Raw genomic sequence first — 12,596 nt, forward strand, 5'->3', positions numbered from 1 at the left:
ACACACACAGGATGGTACAGGTACATATTACATACTTATTTATAAGCCACGAAATTCGTAGTACTTAAATTACATTTTATTTCTATGGTAGCTATTTATCACAACTTAATTTTATGATACTGTGGCATTATGAAACTTTTCACGCATAATAGGTACATCCTAGATACCTGTAACTTTACGGTTGCTAATATGTATAGGTACTTAATTGTATACACCTGCTCTGCAGCTGGACTGGGACTAAAGAAAAAAAACTAAAATAGAAAGATTTTTGAAAGTAACAGTCGCTTATAACATAACAAATACTTTATTGCACAAACAGGAAATACAAAACAAAAGAGAAATAGATAGAGTAGAATAGGCGGTTTTATTGCTAAGTAGCAATCTCTACCAGGCAACCTTTAAGTATAGGAGATATTTAATATTATATAATATTATATAAGAGCTATGCTCGGCATTTCCTTACGGGACCGGAAGAGAAATACTTGGGTTCGATCTAAAACCAAGGTTAGGGATGTGGTAAAAGTAATTGCCGAACGCAAGTGGAGATGGGCGGGACACATTGCTCGAATGAGCAAGGAAAGATGGACCCGGAGATTGTTAGAGTGGCGCCCACGAGCATTCACAAGACCGAGAGGAAGACCACCAATGAGATGGAAGGACGACATTGTGCGGCACGCAGGATATGGCTGGATGTCGATAGCCCAGGATCGTCGGAAATGGAAAAACATGGAAGAGGCCTACGTCCAAAATTGGATATAAATTTAGGCTGATATAGATAGATAGATATATATAATATAGCAGGATTGTGCAGCATAGGAATTCTTGTACTTATTATCCTGGGAATGATGCAAAAGTTGACTAAGGCAGAATTTCCGAAACTGTGCCACCGCACGCTTGGGACACCTTATAGGTCATAATTCCTAACTATCGTAAGGGACTGAAAGTTGTCTTTTGATTTATTCTGGTAAGATGGACTCCAGGCTTTACAATAATGGGGAGGTAGAGTTAGAGGATTTCAAATTTTACCAGTCAGGGGTTTTATCAGTTGGGTATATTATAGTCATCATCATCTCCAGCATTATCCCGTTTTTCACAGGGTCCGCTTACCTATCCTGAAGATTTGACAGGTTTCGTGTTGTGGTTTTTACAAAAGCGACTGCCTGTCTGACCTTCCAACCCGCGAAGGGAAAACCAGCCCAATACAGGTTAGGTCACATACCTCCGAAAATGCATTTCTCGGGAATATGGGTTTCCTCATGATGTTTTCCTTCACCGCTGAGCACGTGATAATCATCGTGGTATATTATAGCCATAAACAATTATTATATTAAATGTATGACACTATTTGTGTAATAATTGTACTATTTAATTTACGTAATATGAATATAAGCAATAAATTCGTGAAAGTCGGTCCGTGCGGACATTCTAGAGGCGTGTGTTGTAATTACCGCAGAACGAAACTTGCATTTGCAGTCACCGATTGCAAAATAGCCTCAACACCAATAGAAACTATAAAGAAAACAATTAAACAAAAAAAAAAGACCAATAATTACCTTGACAGATTTGTCCTAGCTGCCAAACAAAAAAAATCCACACAGAAAATAAATCCCGTTCGAAAATTCACTTTTTAAATTTTAAAATCACGATTTCACAAAACTGTTTCACCTCAGCACTTTTTTCGAAAACATTTTTTTTATTTTATTTTTTAAATGTCGAATAATTTGAATTTCGTTTTATGGTCGGTGGCGCGCGGTTGCGCTTGCGCGGGTGGCGTCGGTCGTGGTACAACGCGTTGTGATCGCCCCACTCCTCGACACTACTGTTGGAACTCCCAAATGGTCGAAATCATCTCAGATAAGGTTTAGGCAGGCCATGCGTGAGGCTTATGCTGGACAGGGGTAATTGTAGCTTGACATAAAATTCATAATATATCCTGTTAAATACTTACGTCACAGAAAAAAAAACTAATGGTCATTACATTTTTATCCTGCAAAAAATAGATTTGAATTTTTTACTCGAACGAATTCTAAAATTTTATTCTTTAGGTCACTTCAAGTTTTTACATCTTATGGCCTTATTTTAATAATAACAATAAAACAGAAACGGAAAGCAAACGACATCTACTTACCTAATAGTAGGTTAGCTGTAAATTGACTGTCATTTTTGTGGAGCTTCTTGCGCAGGTTCTTTCAAGAGCATTCATACCAAGCGTTTCGCCAACTGTTTTTGTAAGGAAGCCCTACCGTTAGGTACCTTGACTAAGGCTCTATTACTTTACGAGATTCACCAGCGTACATTAGTTTATCATGCGGATGGGACTACGATTTTGCTATAAGTACATTTTATTTCTACACCCAGCGCGTCAAGCCCGATGAATCGCATAATGTATTAAGGCCTCAGTTGTTAAAGACGGGGCTCCCTGGGAAAGCGTAATCATTTTTCATTTCGTCCCCATTCAAAAATTGTAAACGTAAGTAAATAGGAAAAGAAAATATAAGCAAGTTTGGTAGAAAACGATTTTACTGCGTCGTTTGGAAAGCGAAATAATTTCCAAAAAAGTTGTCTTAACAAGAAAAGCATTCTGGAATGGGTAAAAATCTAAAAAATAACATAACTTTTTTTATTTACGGCTACATAGTTTACTTTCATAGCGGCAATTAGACCGAGACCTTCAATATTAAATGCTTATAACTAGGCCTACTTTCAAGGCTCTATATACATATTTTTTGCTTGCTTTCTTTAATATTTCAAGGCAAAATATAAGATTTTAATTACTTACTATTTGATACCGTCGTCAATCAGAACTGTAGTCCAGTGGTTGAGCGTTGGGCTCACGATCCGGAGGTCCTGGGTTCGAATCCCAGTGGGGTCATATCACAAAAATCATCTTGTGATTTTTAGTTTAGTAAGGACATTACAGGCTGATCACCTGTAAAGCCGTTGGTCCTGGTTACTACTTACTGATGTAAGTACATGGTCATTACAGGAGCCTTTGGCGGCTCAATAATAACCCTGACACCAGGTTTGTTGAGGTTGATAGTCTACCTATAAACCCACATGTTAGAAGAAGATCGAACTTGTCAAATCTTCAGAATAACGCTAGAGAGATGATATATAACATCCTCAGTTGAACTAAGGGATGACTCGACTACAAATTGGTGCGTGGCGTAAAGTTACCGTTCTATACGTAGTATAAATTATTGCTTATAAATCATCCCGAAAAAATGGATTAGGCCTATGATGATGTCAGTAACTAAGTGACTTCCAATCCAGCACATGAGTGAAAATGTGGTCACCCTAGATAAGGACCACCGGCAGTTAATATCCCGGCGAGGGACCCTAATCCTTTAGAGGCTATGAACTCTATTTTTTGTCTCGTCATTGTTAGATTCTACGTACCCACGCGCCTCTAGCTGAGGTTTAGTTAGAGTCGCTTGGTAGTAAATTATCTTTGGGAATCATTATTTCCATGTGCTTTTTCAAAGAATTTTAATTCAAATTCAAAAATATCTTTATTCAATAGGTAACATAGTTACGCTTTGAATTATATTTTTTTACATAACGAACATCTCATTCGCCTAAAACTACTGCAGCTTCTCACAACCTGTATAACCGGGGAAAAGAGGCTGCAAGAAAAACCTCGTTAAAAGAAATTGCAACAATTCGGCCTACCTATTTTATCGCTATCGTATAGATTCATTTTTTCAAACACTATCCTCGCAGTCGACGACCTGAGCAGAGGTTCGCGCTCGACTGGGGCACCCTAAGGCCAGTTACCTTAAATTTACGTAGAGTCTAACAATGAATTGAGAGTATTCTTCGAATAAATCTGTTGAATGCACCGAAAGCCTTTTAAGCATTACTTTTGCACTAAAAATATACATTTAAAACATGCATCCGTAGCCGTAGAAGCCCAGTTGGTAGAACGCTTGACTCTCATTGTAAGGTCGCAGATTCGAATCCTAACACGGGCCTCAACCTATGAAATCATTTTTCAAATTTATATTTCCTCGACCAACCCGCAGTGGAGTATGTGGTAGAGAATGCTCCATACCCCTTCCGGTTGATTGAGGGGAGGCCTGTGCCCAGCAGGGAGACTGTATAGGTTGTTTATGTATGTATGTATGTAATGAAAAATAATAATAATAAAAAAGGTTTATTTAGTTAAAATCTACGACACACATATACATTTACAACATTAAAATATACACACATTACATTAATAATAATATTTAGTTGGAAAACATAAAGGTATATGGGTGCCGCAGTTCACCAAAAAGGCCAGGGTTCAGTGAAAATGTACCCAGAGGGCAACACTGATTTTCAACCCACGCCGATCGGTGAAACGCGAGTACCCGCACAATAAATTAAAAAAAAAAATAAAGAGTACAAAAAAACGACTTAGTGTTACACATGGAAAGCAGAAACAAAACAACAAAAGACAGAAATATTACACTAAAAGAAGGATCTATAAAAACTGACTTAAGGTATACTTATGTTATTTTTTTAAAGAGTTTAAGTGTTTATGCATGGATAATTGAAAACAATTGAACCCCTATTTCATGGACGTGTATGATCGTTGTTAAAGCTATAGAGATAGACACGTGTTTTTTTTTTAAACAGGATAATAAGGAACGTGATCAAGAGCATGTTTGATAATAATCTTTGCTATTGTTTCAGTTTCCTCTTTAAAAAAATAAATAACACGTGGCTATCATAAAACACAAAAAATGGCAGGCAGCAAAAAGGGGTTGGCAGAGGTGTATAATAGTGTATATATGGTGCCCAGATCTAATATTTGATCATTTAATTATGTGTTCGACCACTTTGTTGGCAACATCAAAGTCTTATAATACCTAATATATTTTACTGTAATATTCTTTGCTAAGTATAATATATATATATAGCTAAGGATAACAGAATTGCAAAAGCGGTATATAAAGCGAAAGTTGATGGTAGAGCTGGCAGAGGAAGACCGAGAAGGACTTACGATGACCAAATTGGAGATGTCCTAAGAAAAGGTTTAATTATGATCTACTCTGAACCGGCGCCGTGCGTGTATGCAGCGATTGATGAATGTGGAGGAAGCAAGAGAAGTGTGTCAGGATCGAAGCAAATGGAATTCTATAGTCTCTGCTTACCTCGGTGGGAAATAGGCGTGCGTTTATGTATGTATGATGTATATTTTGCTATGGTAATATTACAGGACTTACGCCACGGACTTTGCCGACGAGGCATCTTTTTCTTGTCTTGCTAACTTATGTAAATGTTATGTAAATAATTTCCTAGTTTTTAGTTTAATTCAGTCCAGTCCACTTAACATTTCGAAGAGTTTTTATTTACCGGAGCAACCATCGCCTCCAACACACTTCATAATCATTTTCATGAAGTAATCATGCATTTAGTTTCTCATATCGTTAAACGTTTCGTGGTCTTTGATCTCGCCAAACTACATCATGATGAACAAGCATTAAGTTTCCTTTGGCAAACTATGTGCCAACATCACATGTACCCTTTTTTACGGTTTCCCAAGAAACAAGCTCCGCATAGTTTGGGAACCTCTGTTCATTTGTATATATTTTTAATATAAGTACCAATCCTACTTTACTAGGCTCGTTTTATTGCTTTTTTCTGGTAATAAAACATTTTTCATTTCTTTTCACGTGGCCAACGAGTGATATTCTAAATTAAAACACATAATAACGGGTTCTTACCGCGTTTAAAGTAGGTCAGTCATCCCGTGATCATGGCACTTGTAACAGTGTCTAAATATCGGGAGTCTCATATCCCTACCCGTTATTATGTGTTTTAATTATGAGTGATATTCTATTTAATGAAAGTTGACCACTTCATGAAATGGTTGAACACGTCATGAAATGATCAATTCTAAGATCTGGCCACTACATGATATACGCGCACTCTTCATCAGTTATATTTAAGTCCCTGTAATAAGGTTCAAGCCTGTAACTGGGCAGAAATCCTGGAAATCACATGATATCAATTGTCTATGATTCATATCAAATTATCGTATGATGTGAATTCAAACTCGTAACTCGAATTCCGCCCAAACCGGGATTGGACCCCTGACACTACGATGGAAGTTGCGCGTTCTCCGCACAGCGGGCCTAGCACCGTAAGCACGCGACTCTTTCTCGCCGCGACAGAGATTGTCTGTCTCTTTCTGTGCAGTACTGTGAGAGAGTGACGGGTGACGTATGTCGAGGCGAGAAAGAGTCGCGCTCTTACGGTGCTTAGCCAGCAGGGCTATCATGAATTTCAGGTAAAAGAAACCACTTAGCTAATAATATCCATACAGACGGATATAATCAGATCAGATGCCTTCTTACCAAAAACTCTTTATTGTAATAGCTTATATACGTCCCACTGCTGGGCACAGGACTCCCCTTAATCAACCGGAGGGGGTATGGAGCATACACCACCACGGTGCTCTACTGCGAGTTGGTGGGGGTATTTTTACGGCTAATAGCCGGGACCAACTGCTTAACGTGCTCTCCGAAGCACAGAATCAACTTATTTTTTCAGACAATCAGGTGATTCAAGCCTGTAAAGTACTTACTAAACAAAGGATAGTCTCACAAAGTGATTTCGACAATGTCCCCATCGGGAATCGAACCCCGACCTCCAGATCGTGAGCCTAACGCTCTAACCACTAGACCAAGGAGCCAGTTGTTATTGTACTTTAAACAACCATTAAAAAATAAACAATTACGATCAGTTAGGTAGTACAACAGGCGCCTTATTGCTAAGGTAGTAATGTCTTCCAGGCAACCTACTTAGATGAATTTGCATGCAGCTTCCTTAATTTTAAAACAATTAGTAAGAGATCACGAAACTCGTTATTCTTTTAATTAACTCCCTAGCGAGCGTTATTCCGTTTTTCACAGAATCCGCTTACCTAACCTTAGATTTATTTCTTTTTTTTTTATTTATTTGACTTGACAGGTTAAGTTAAGTATTAGTATATATTTATTTTGTTACTTTACTTACATTATATTTTATTTTACTAGTAATATATATAGCGCCGCTTGACGTCCCGGGCGTCCCTGAACGCTGCCTCAGGCGTTGATTTGTAGATTACAGACTTCCAGTGCATCTACCTATGTACCAATTTTCATCCAAATCGGTTTAGCGGTCTCTCCGGCTCCTCTTTACATAATGAAACGATCTTGTTAACCTCTCGACAAAAAAACATTCTTAACCAAACTTTTTTTATCTAGATAGACGAATTTGTTTACTTGTATTTATTTACGTAAGTTTGTTACGTATTAATGGTACCTACAGGTGAAATGATTAGTGACTTGCGCTTGATGCTCGATGAACTACTTTAGTTGGCAAGGTAATCAACTGTGCCAGTTTGTACATCGAAATGTGCCTAGAAACATAAATTCATATTAAATATGCAAGTACTTATCTACTCACTTGCTAACGTGTTTATGTTCGGAATAAATATTTAAGGCCTCCATTGTCGGTAAGCGGACCCTGGGAAAAACGGGATAATGCTAGGGAGTTGTCGGCCTCCGTTGTCTAGTGGTTAAAGCGTTGGTCTCTAGATCAGGAGGTCCTGGGTTCGTTTGCTAGTAGGACCATATCACAAAACCTTTTTTCAAATTAACAAACAAAAGTCGTTCTTCTCTTTTCTGTTATAGTGTTTATATTGCTTAAAGATCTGTAAATTCTGGCAGCAGTAGTATTTTGGCCCCTTTGGCACCTTAGGTTCCTATCTCACGAGGACACCATGGTAGAGCCCCCAACAAAATTTATGCAGTTGTATAAAGGGTACCGGTTACGCAACCCTTTTGTTGCCAGCAAAAGAATCCCGGATAATTTCTCGCTGGTGGCGCAACCAGGTATGGTAGGTTGAATGAAACGTAACGTAAAGGTGTGTGAAATGGAGAGCGAGGAGTGAGCGAGAGAGAAGATGATTGCGGAATGATAGGAAAATGGCGGTCGGTTGTTTTTAAGTGTAGGTACTAAAATTAAAAATATAAAATAAATATAAACAAAATTTATTAAATTAATAAAATGTTTTTAATAAACAAGGATTGAAGAAATATGACCGTTTCCATCATGTCCTATCGGACAATTTTTGGGAGCAACATTCCATTTCACTTGAGGTCCGTTAGAAAAACTATGTTTTTATATATTTTTCTGAAGCATTTAGGTACTTATTTTTCGCTAAGGAACGCCAACAGCATGAAATATAAACTCTTATTTTACAATAAAAGTTTTGGTAAAAAAAATTCCGTTCAGATTTTTTAAATAAACTAAAATTTTTCGCCCTAAACTTCCCAAGTTTTATATAAAGTTCGTTTCGTAAGTTACGACTGGCAGTCGAACACTACTGGACATGCTGCCTAGCCATTACACAGAGTTCTTCACAACACGCCATGTAACACCATGGCTTTTGTAATCGTAATCATTTCATCATAAAATTGTCTCTGAAATCATTGTTCACTGCTAACGTCAAACAAAACAAAACATCATCTACAGGGTGTTAGTGACATCGTACCGAATACTCAGAGGGATGATTCAGACCATGGTTCTGAGTTAATATCAGGTGGAATTTTTCGTCGGAAAATTTATGTTTTTTTTTAGTTTTTTAAAATTATTTTCAATTCTATACTTTTGCGATGGAAAATTCCACTTGATATTAACTCAGAATAATCAGCTGAATCATCCCTCTCAGTATTCGTTACGACGCCTTCTCGTCGGCGACCGGGCAGGCGGCGCCCGCGCCGGTAAACAAAGCGCAAAATATTATTATGTTTAGTGACGAAATTGGCAAAACAATGGGTTTACAACTTAGCCATTTCTTGAGGCGGGCAGTAATTAATAATTGTATGCCGGGTGCCTCCTATTTAGACATTTTAAAAAGAATAATTTCTTATAAATTCTCGAAAAATAGTACAATCATAATCTTGGCCGGTAGGAGAGGTAACGCGAACAAAGAACTACTTTCCCATTATATTTCCTTACTTAACAGCCTACCGAATGTAGAACAAGTGATTTTGTTTGCATTGCCTTTCAGCCAAAGTCAGCTTAATTCCGAAAATAAGTTTAGGCATGATCTAAACCTGACATTGCATACTTTAGTATGCGATTATTATAATAAATTTCAGTTCATTGATACGAATTCCTATGTTAGGAATTTTTATTTGACCAAAGGTAGATATTACTATCTATCTAACTTTTACAAAAGACAAATAGCGAAGTCGCTATCCTTTTTTTTTACATTAGAATCAGCCAATTCGTTGGCTTTTAACGCGTCTGCTCCTATTGAGCAGCCTATTTTTATTTCTGACATTTGTAATTTAAATTAAATTTAATGACAACAGAGAAAAACTTTGGCTGTAGTAAGTTAAATGAGGACATATTAAATATAAAATGCAATAAGAAAAATACAAATGTAATCAACCTGGTACACCAAAACATACAAGGAATATTGGGCAAGGAACTTGAAATTGAACTTTTTTTAAACAGTAATTGTGTTGATATTATGTGCGTAACTGAACATTGGCTAAAAAAACATGAGTTCGTTTGCTTCAATAATCACCAGGTTGCCAGCTCGTACAGCAGGGAGACGGCTATCCGTGGCGGTTCATTAATATTAGTACGTAATTGTTTAAAATATAAGGAACGAACGGATATTGTAAGTCTCTCAGTTGAGCGAACTGTTGAGCTAGCCTGTATTGAACTCAGCCGGCTTATTGTATTGAGCGTATACAGACCCCCCGCTTCATCTTATGATCTATTTGAGAAAGTTATTGATGAAGCTTTATGCAAATTATGTAATAAAAGCAAACATGTTATCGTCTGCGGTGATTTTAATATTGATATTCTGGAAAATTGCTCATTAAGTACTACATTCAAATCTTTATTTCTGTGTTATAATCTTGTAAATCTTTTTTCAGAACCAACCCGAATCACGTCACAGTCCGCGAAATGTATCGATAATATTTTTAGTAACTTAGAACCTTGTGATAAATTAATAATTAATAAATTAAAGTCAGATCACTGTGGTCAACAAATATCTTTCAACTTATTTGTTGACCGCTCACTGAAAAAGGATGTTACATGCAATCCCATATCAAGTAGTCGTTTAGAACAATTCAAAGATAATATGTCAAACAAATTACCAGAACTTCCTTACTGTGATGACCCAAATTTGTTATATAACTCCCTATTTAATCTAACAAAATCGGAATTTAATAAAGTATTTAAGGCAAAAACAATTAAGAAAGCAGACACACCAATTTTTAGTGACTGGGCGACGGTAGGAATTTATAAGAGTAGAAACAGGTTGTATGAACTTTACGAAGAAAGAACATACAATCATAGCGTAGCTTTTCACGACTATGTAAAACAGTATTCAAAAGTTTTCAAACGTGTTTGCGTTACCGCGAAGGCAATGTTTGTTAGCAGTAAAATTAAAGGTAGCTCAGATATTATTAAAATGACTTGGAAAGTTATTAATAGCGAAACTGGGAAAGTCAAAGCACGCGATCTCGAGTATCAATTACAAATTGACGGTAAACTACTCACAAATGATAAGCAAGTTGCTGAAGCTTTTGAAAAATTCTTTACTGACATTCCATTTTCGACTACCAAGGACTTGAAGTCATCTCCTGCACTCGCTCAATCACTTGTAAGGGAGCACATAGATACGTCCAAAGTAGATAAACTAACATTTACACACGTGAGTCCTAGGGACGTCTTAAGAGCTTTTAAATCTTTAGAAATCAAAAAGACTGCAGATCTTCATGGTCTCTCTGTTAAAGTCATTAACTCCGTGATTGATTGCATAGCTCCCTATCTATCATGTATATTTAATAAATGTGTAGACAATGGTGTGTTTCCAGATTTAATGAAGCACAGTAAAGTCATTCCATTGTTTAAAGCTGGTAGTACTTCTGACCCTACTAATTTTAGACCAATATCTATACTACCCACGCTTAGTAAAATATTTGAAAAAATTTTATTACTGCAATTACTTCAACATTTCAATTTAAACAATTTAATGTCTAATAAACAATTTGGTTTCACAAAGGGTCGCTCAACAACCGATGCTGGTGTTGAGTTAATAAATCATGTTTTTCAGGCTTGGGAGGAGTCCAAAGATGCTATTGGTGTCTTTTGCGACCTTTCCAAAGCCTTCGATTGCGTTTGTCATGATATCTTGATCGCGAAACTTCGTCACTATGGAATAACTGATAATGCCATCGCTCTTTTGGAGTCATACCTTAGTGGCCGCGTTCAGAGGGTTGATGTGCATGGCTGCAGATCGTGTGGATCTAACGTCACTATAGGCGTCCCGCAGGGCTCAATTCTAGGTCCATTTCTATTCCTAGTTTACATAAACGACCTACCTAGTCTTGTAAAACATGAGGTGGTGCTGTTTGCAGATGATACCTCCTTACTTTTTAAAGTAAAGAGACGACAAGATTCCTTTGACGATGTAAACAACGCCATTTCAGAGGTAGTGGATTGGTTTACTGTAAACAACCTGCTACTTAATGAAAATAAAACAAAATATGTTTATTTTACGTTATCGAATGTTAGTAGGCCCCTCGATTCTATTATTGTAAAAAATAAGGAATTGGACCTCACGGATACTGCTGTATTTTTGGGAATTAATTTGGACGCTAAGTTGCAATGGAGTCCTCATATTGATAAGTTGTCCAAAAGGCTCAGCTCAGCAGCATTCGCGGTCAAAAAAATTCGTTTAATAACCGATGTAGAAACCGCGCGATTAGTTTATTTTGCCTACTTCCACAGTCTAATGTCGTACGGCATCTTGCTGTGGGGTCATGCTGCAGATATGAACAGCATTTTTGTTCTGCAAAAGCGAGCCATTCGGGCGATTTACAAATTGGGACCCAAGATGTCACTTAGAAATAAATTTAAAGAAATTAATATTTTAACTTTGGCATCACAATATATCTTTGAAAACCTAATATATGTAAAAAAACATATAGGATTATTTGCAAAAAATAGCGATCGGCACATTGTTAATACCAGGAATAAAAATAAACTTGCTTTACAAGTCAGTCGATTACATAAGATTACTAAATCTTTTAAGGGGCAATGTATACGTTTTTACAATAAGATTCCCATTGACATTCAGAATTTGCCTTTCAACTGTTTTAAGACAGTAGTTAAACAAAAACTTTACAAAAAAGGTTATTATAAAGTTAGTGATTATTTAGAAGATATGAATGCATGGGATTAACTGTCTGAGAACTGATATTAGGCAGCTAAATTACTCAATTGTATACCAATATTTTATGTTTATTTTTATTTTTTTAAAGAACGTCTAGGGCCCTGTGCCGAGGTTTTTCTTGCAGCTTCTTTTCCCCGGCTATACAGGTTGTGAGAAGCTGCAGTAGTTTTAGGCGGATGAGACGTTCGTTATGTAAAATTGACGATTCAAAGTGTAACTATGTTACCTACTGAATAAAGATATTTTTGAATTTGAATTGAATTTGATGACATTTACACCCCATACAAGTACATACAGTAGCCATACAAGTAGGTATGGGTGTTAGTGACACTGTAACGAATACTAAAGGGGATGA

The 12,596-nt window shown here is 36.9% G+C and overlaps 2 protein-coding genes across 2 annotated transcripts in view; both read right to left on the reverse strand.

Moving 5' to 3' along the window:
* The window catches only part of LOC126367749 (patched domain-containing protein 3), a 70,921-nt gene extending 69,124 nt beyond the window's left edge, over nt 1–1,797 (reverse strand). The window contains exon 1 of the mRNA XM_050011464.1: nt 1,554–1,797. The gene's annotated coding sequence lies outside the window, so the exon portion shown is untranslated. The remainder of the gene's footprint in view (nt 1–1,553) is intronic.
* Nucleotides 1–12,596, reverse strand: part of LOC126367787 (putative fatty acyl-CoA reductase CG5065) — a 576,419-nt gene that overhangs the window by 69,997 nt on the left and 493,826 nt on the right. The gene's annotated exons all lie outside the window — the stretch shown is intronic.

Source organism: Pectinophora gossypiella, chromosome 6 (genome assembly GCF_024362695.1).
Source record: "Pectinophora gossypiella chromosome 6, ilPecGoss1.1, whole genome shotgun sequence".
NCBI classification, from domain to species: Eukaryota; Metazoa; Arthropoda; class Insecta; order Lepidoptera; family Gelechiidae; genus Pectinophora; species Pectinophora gossypiella.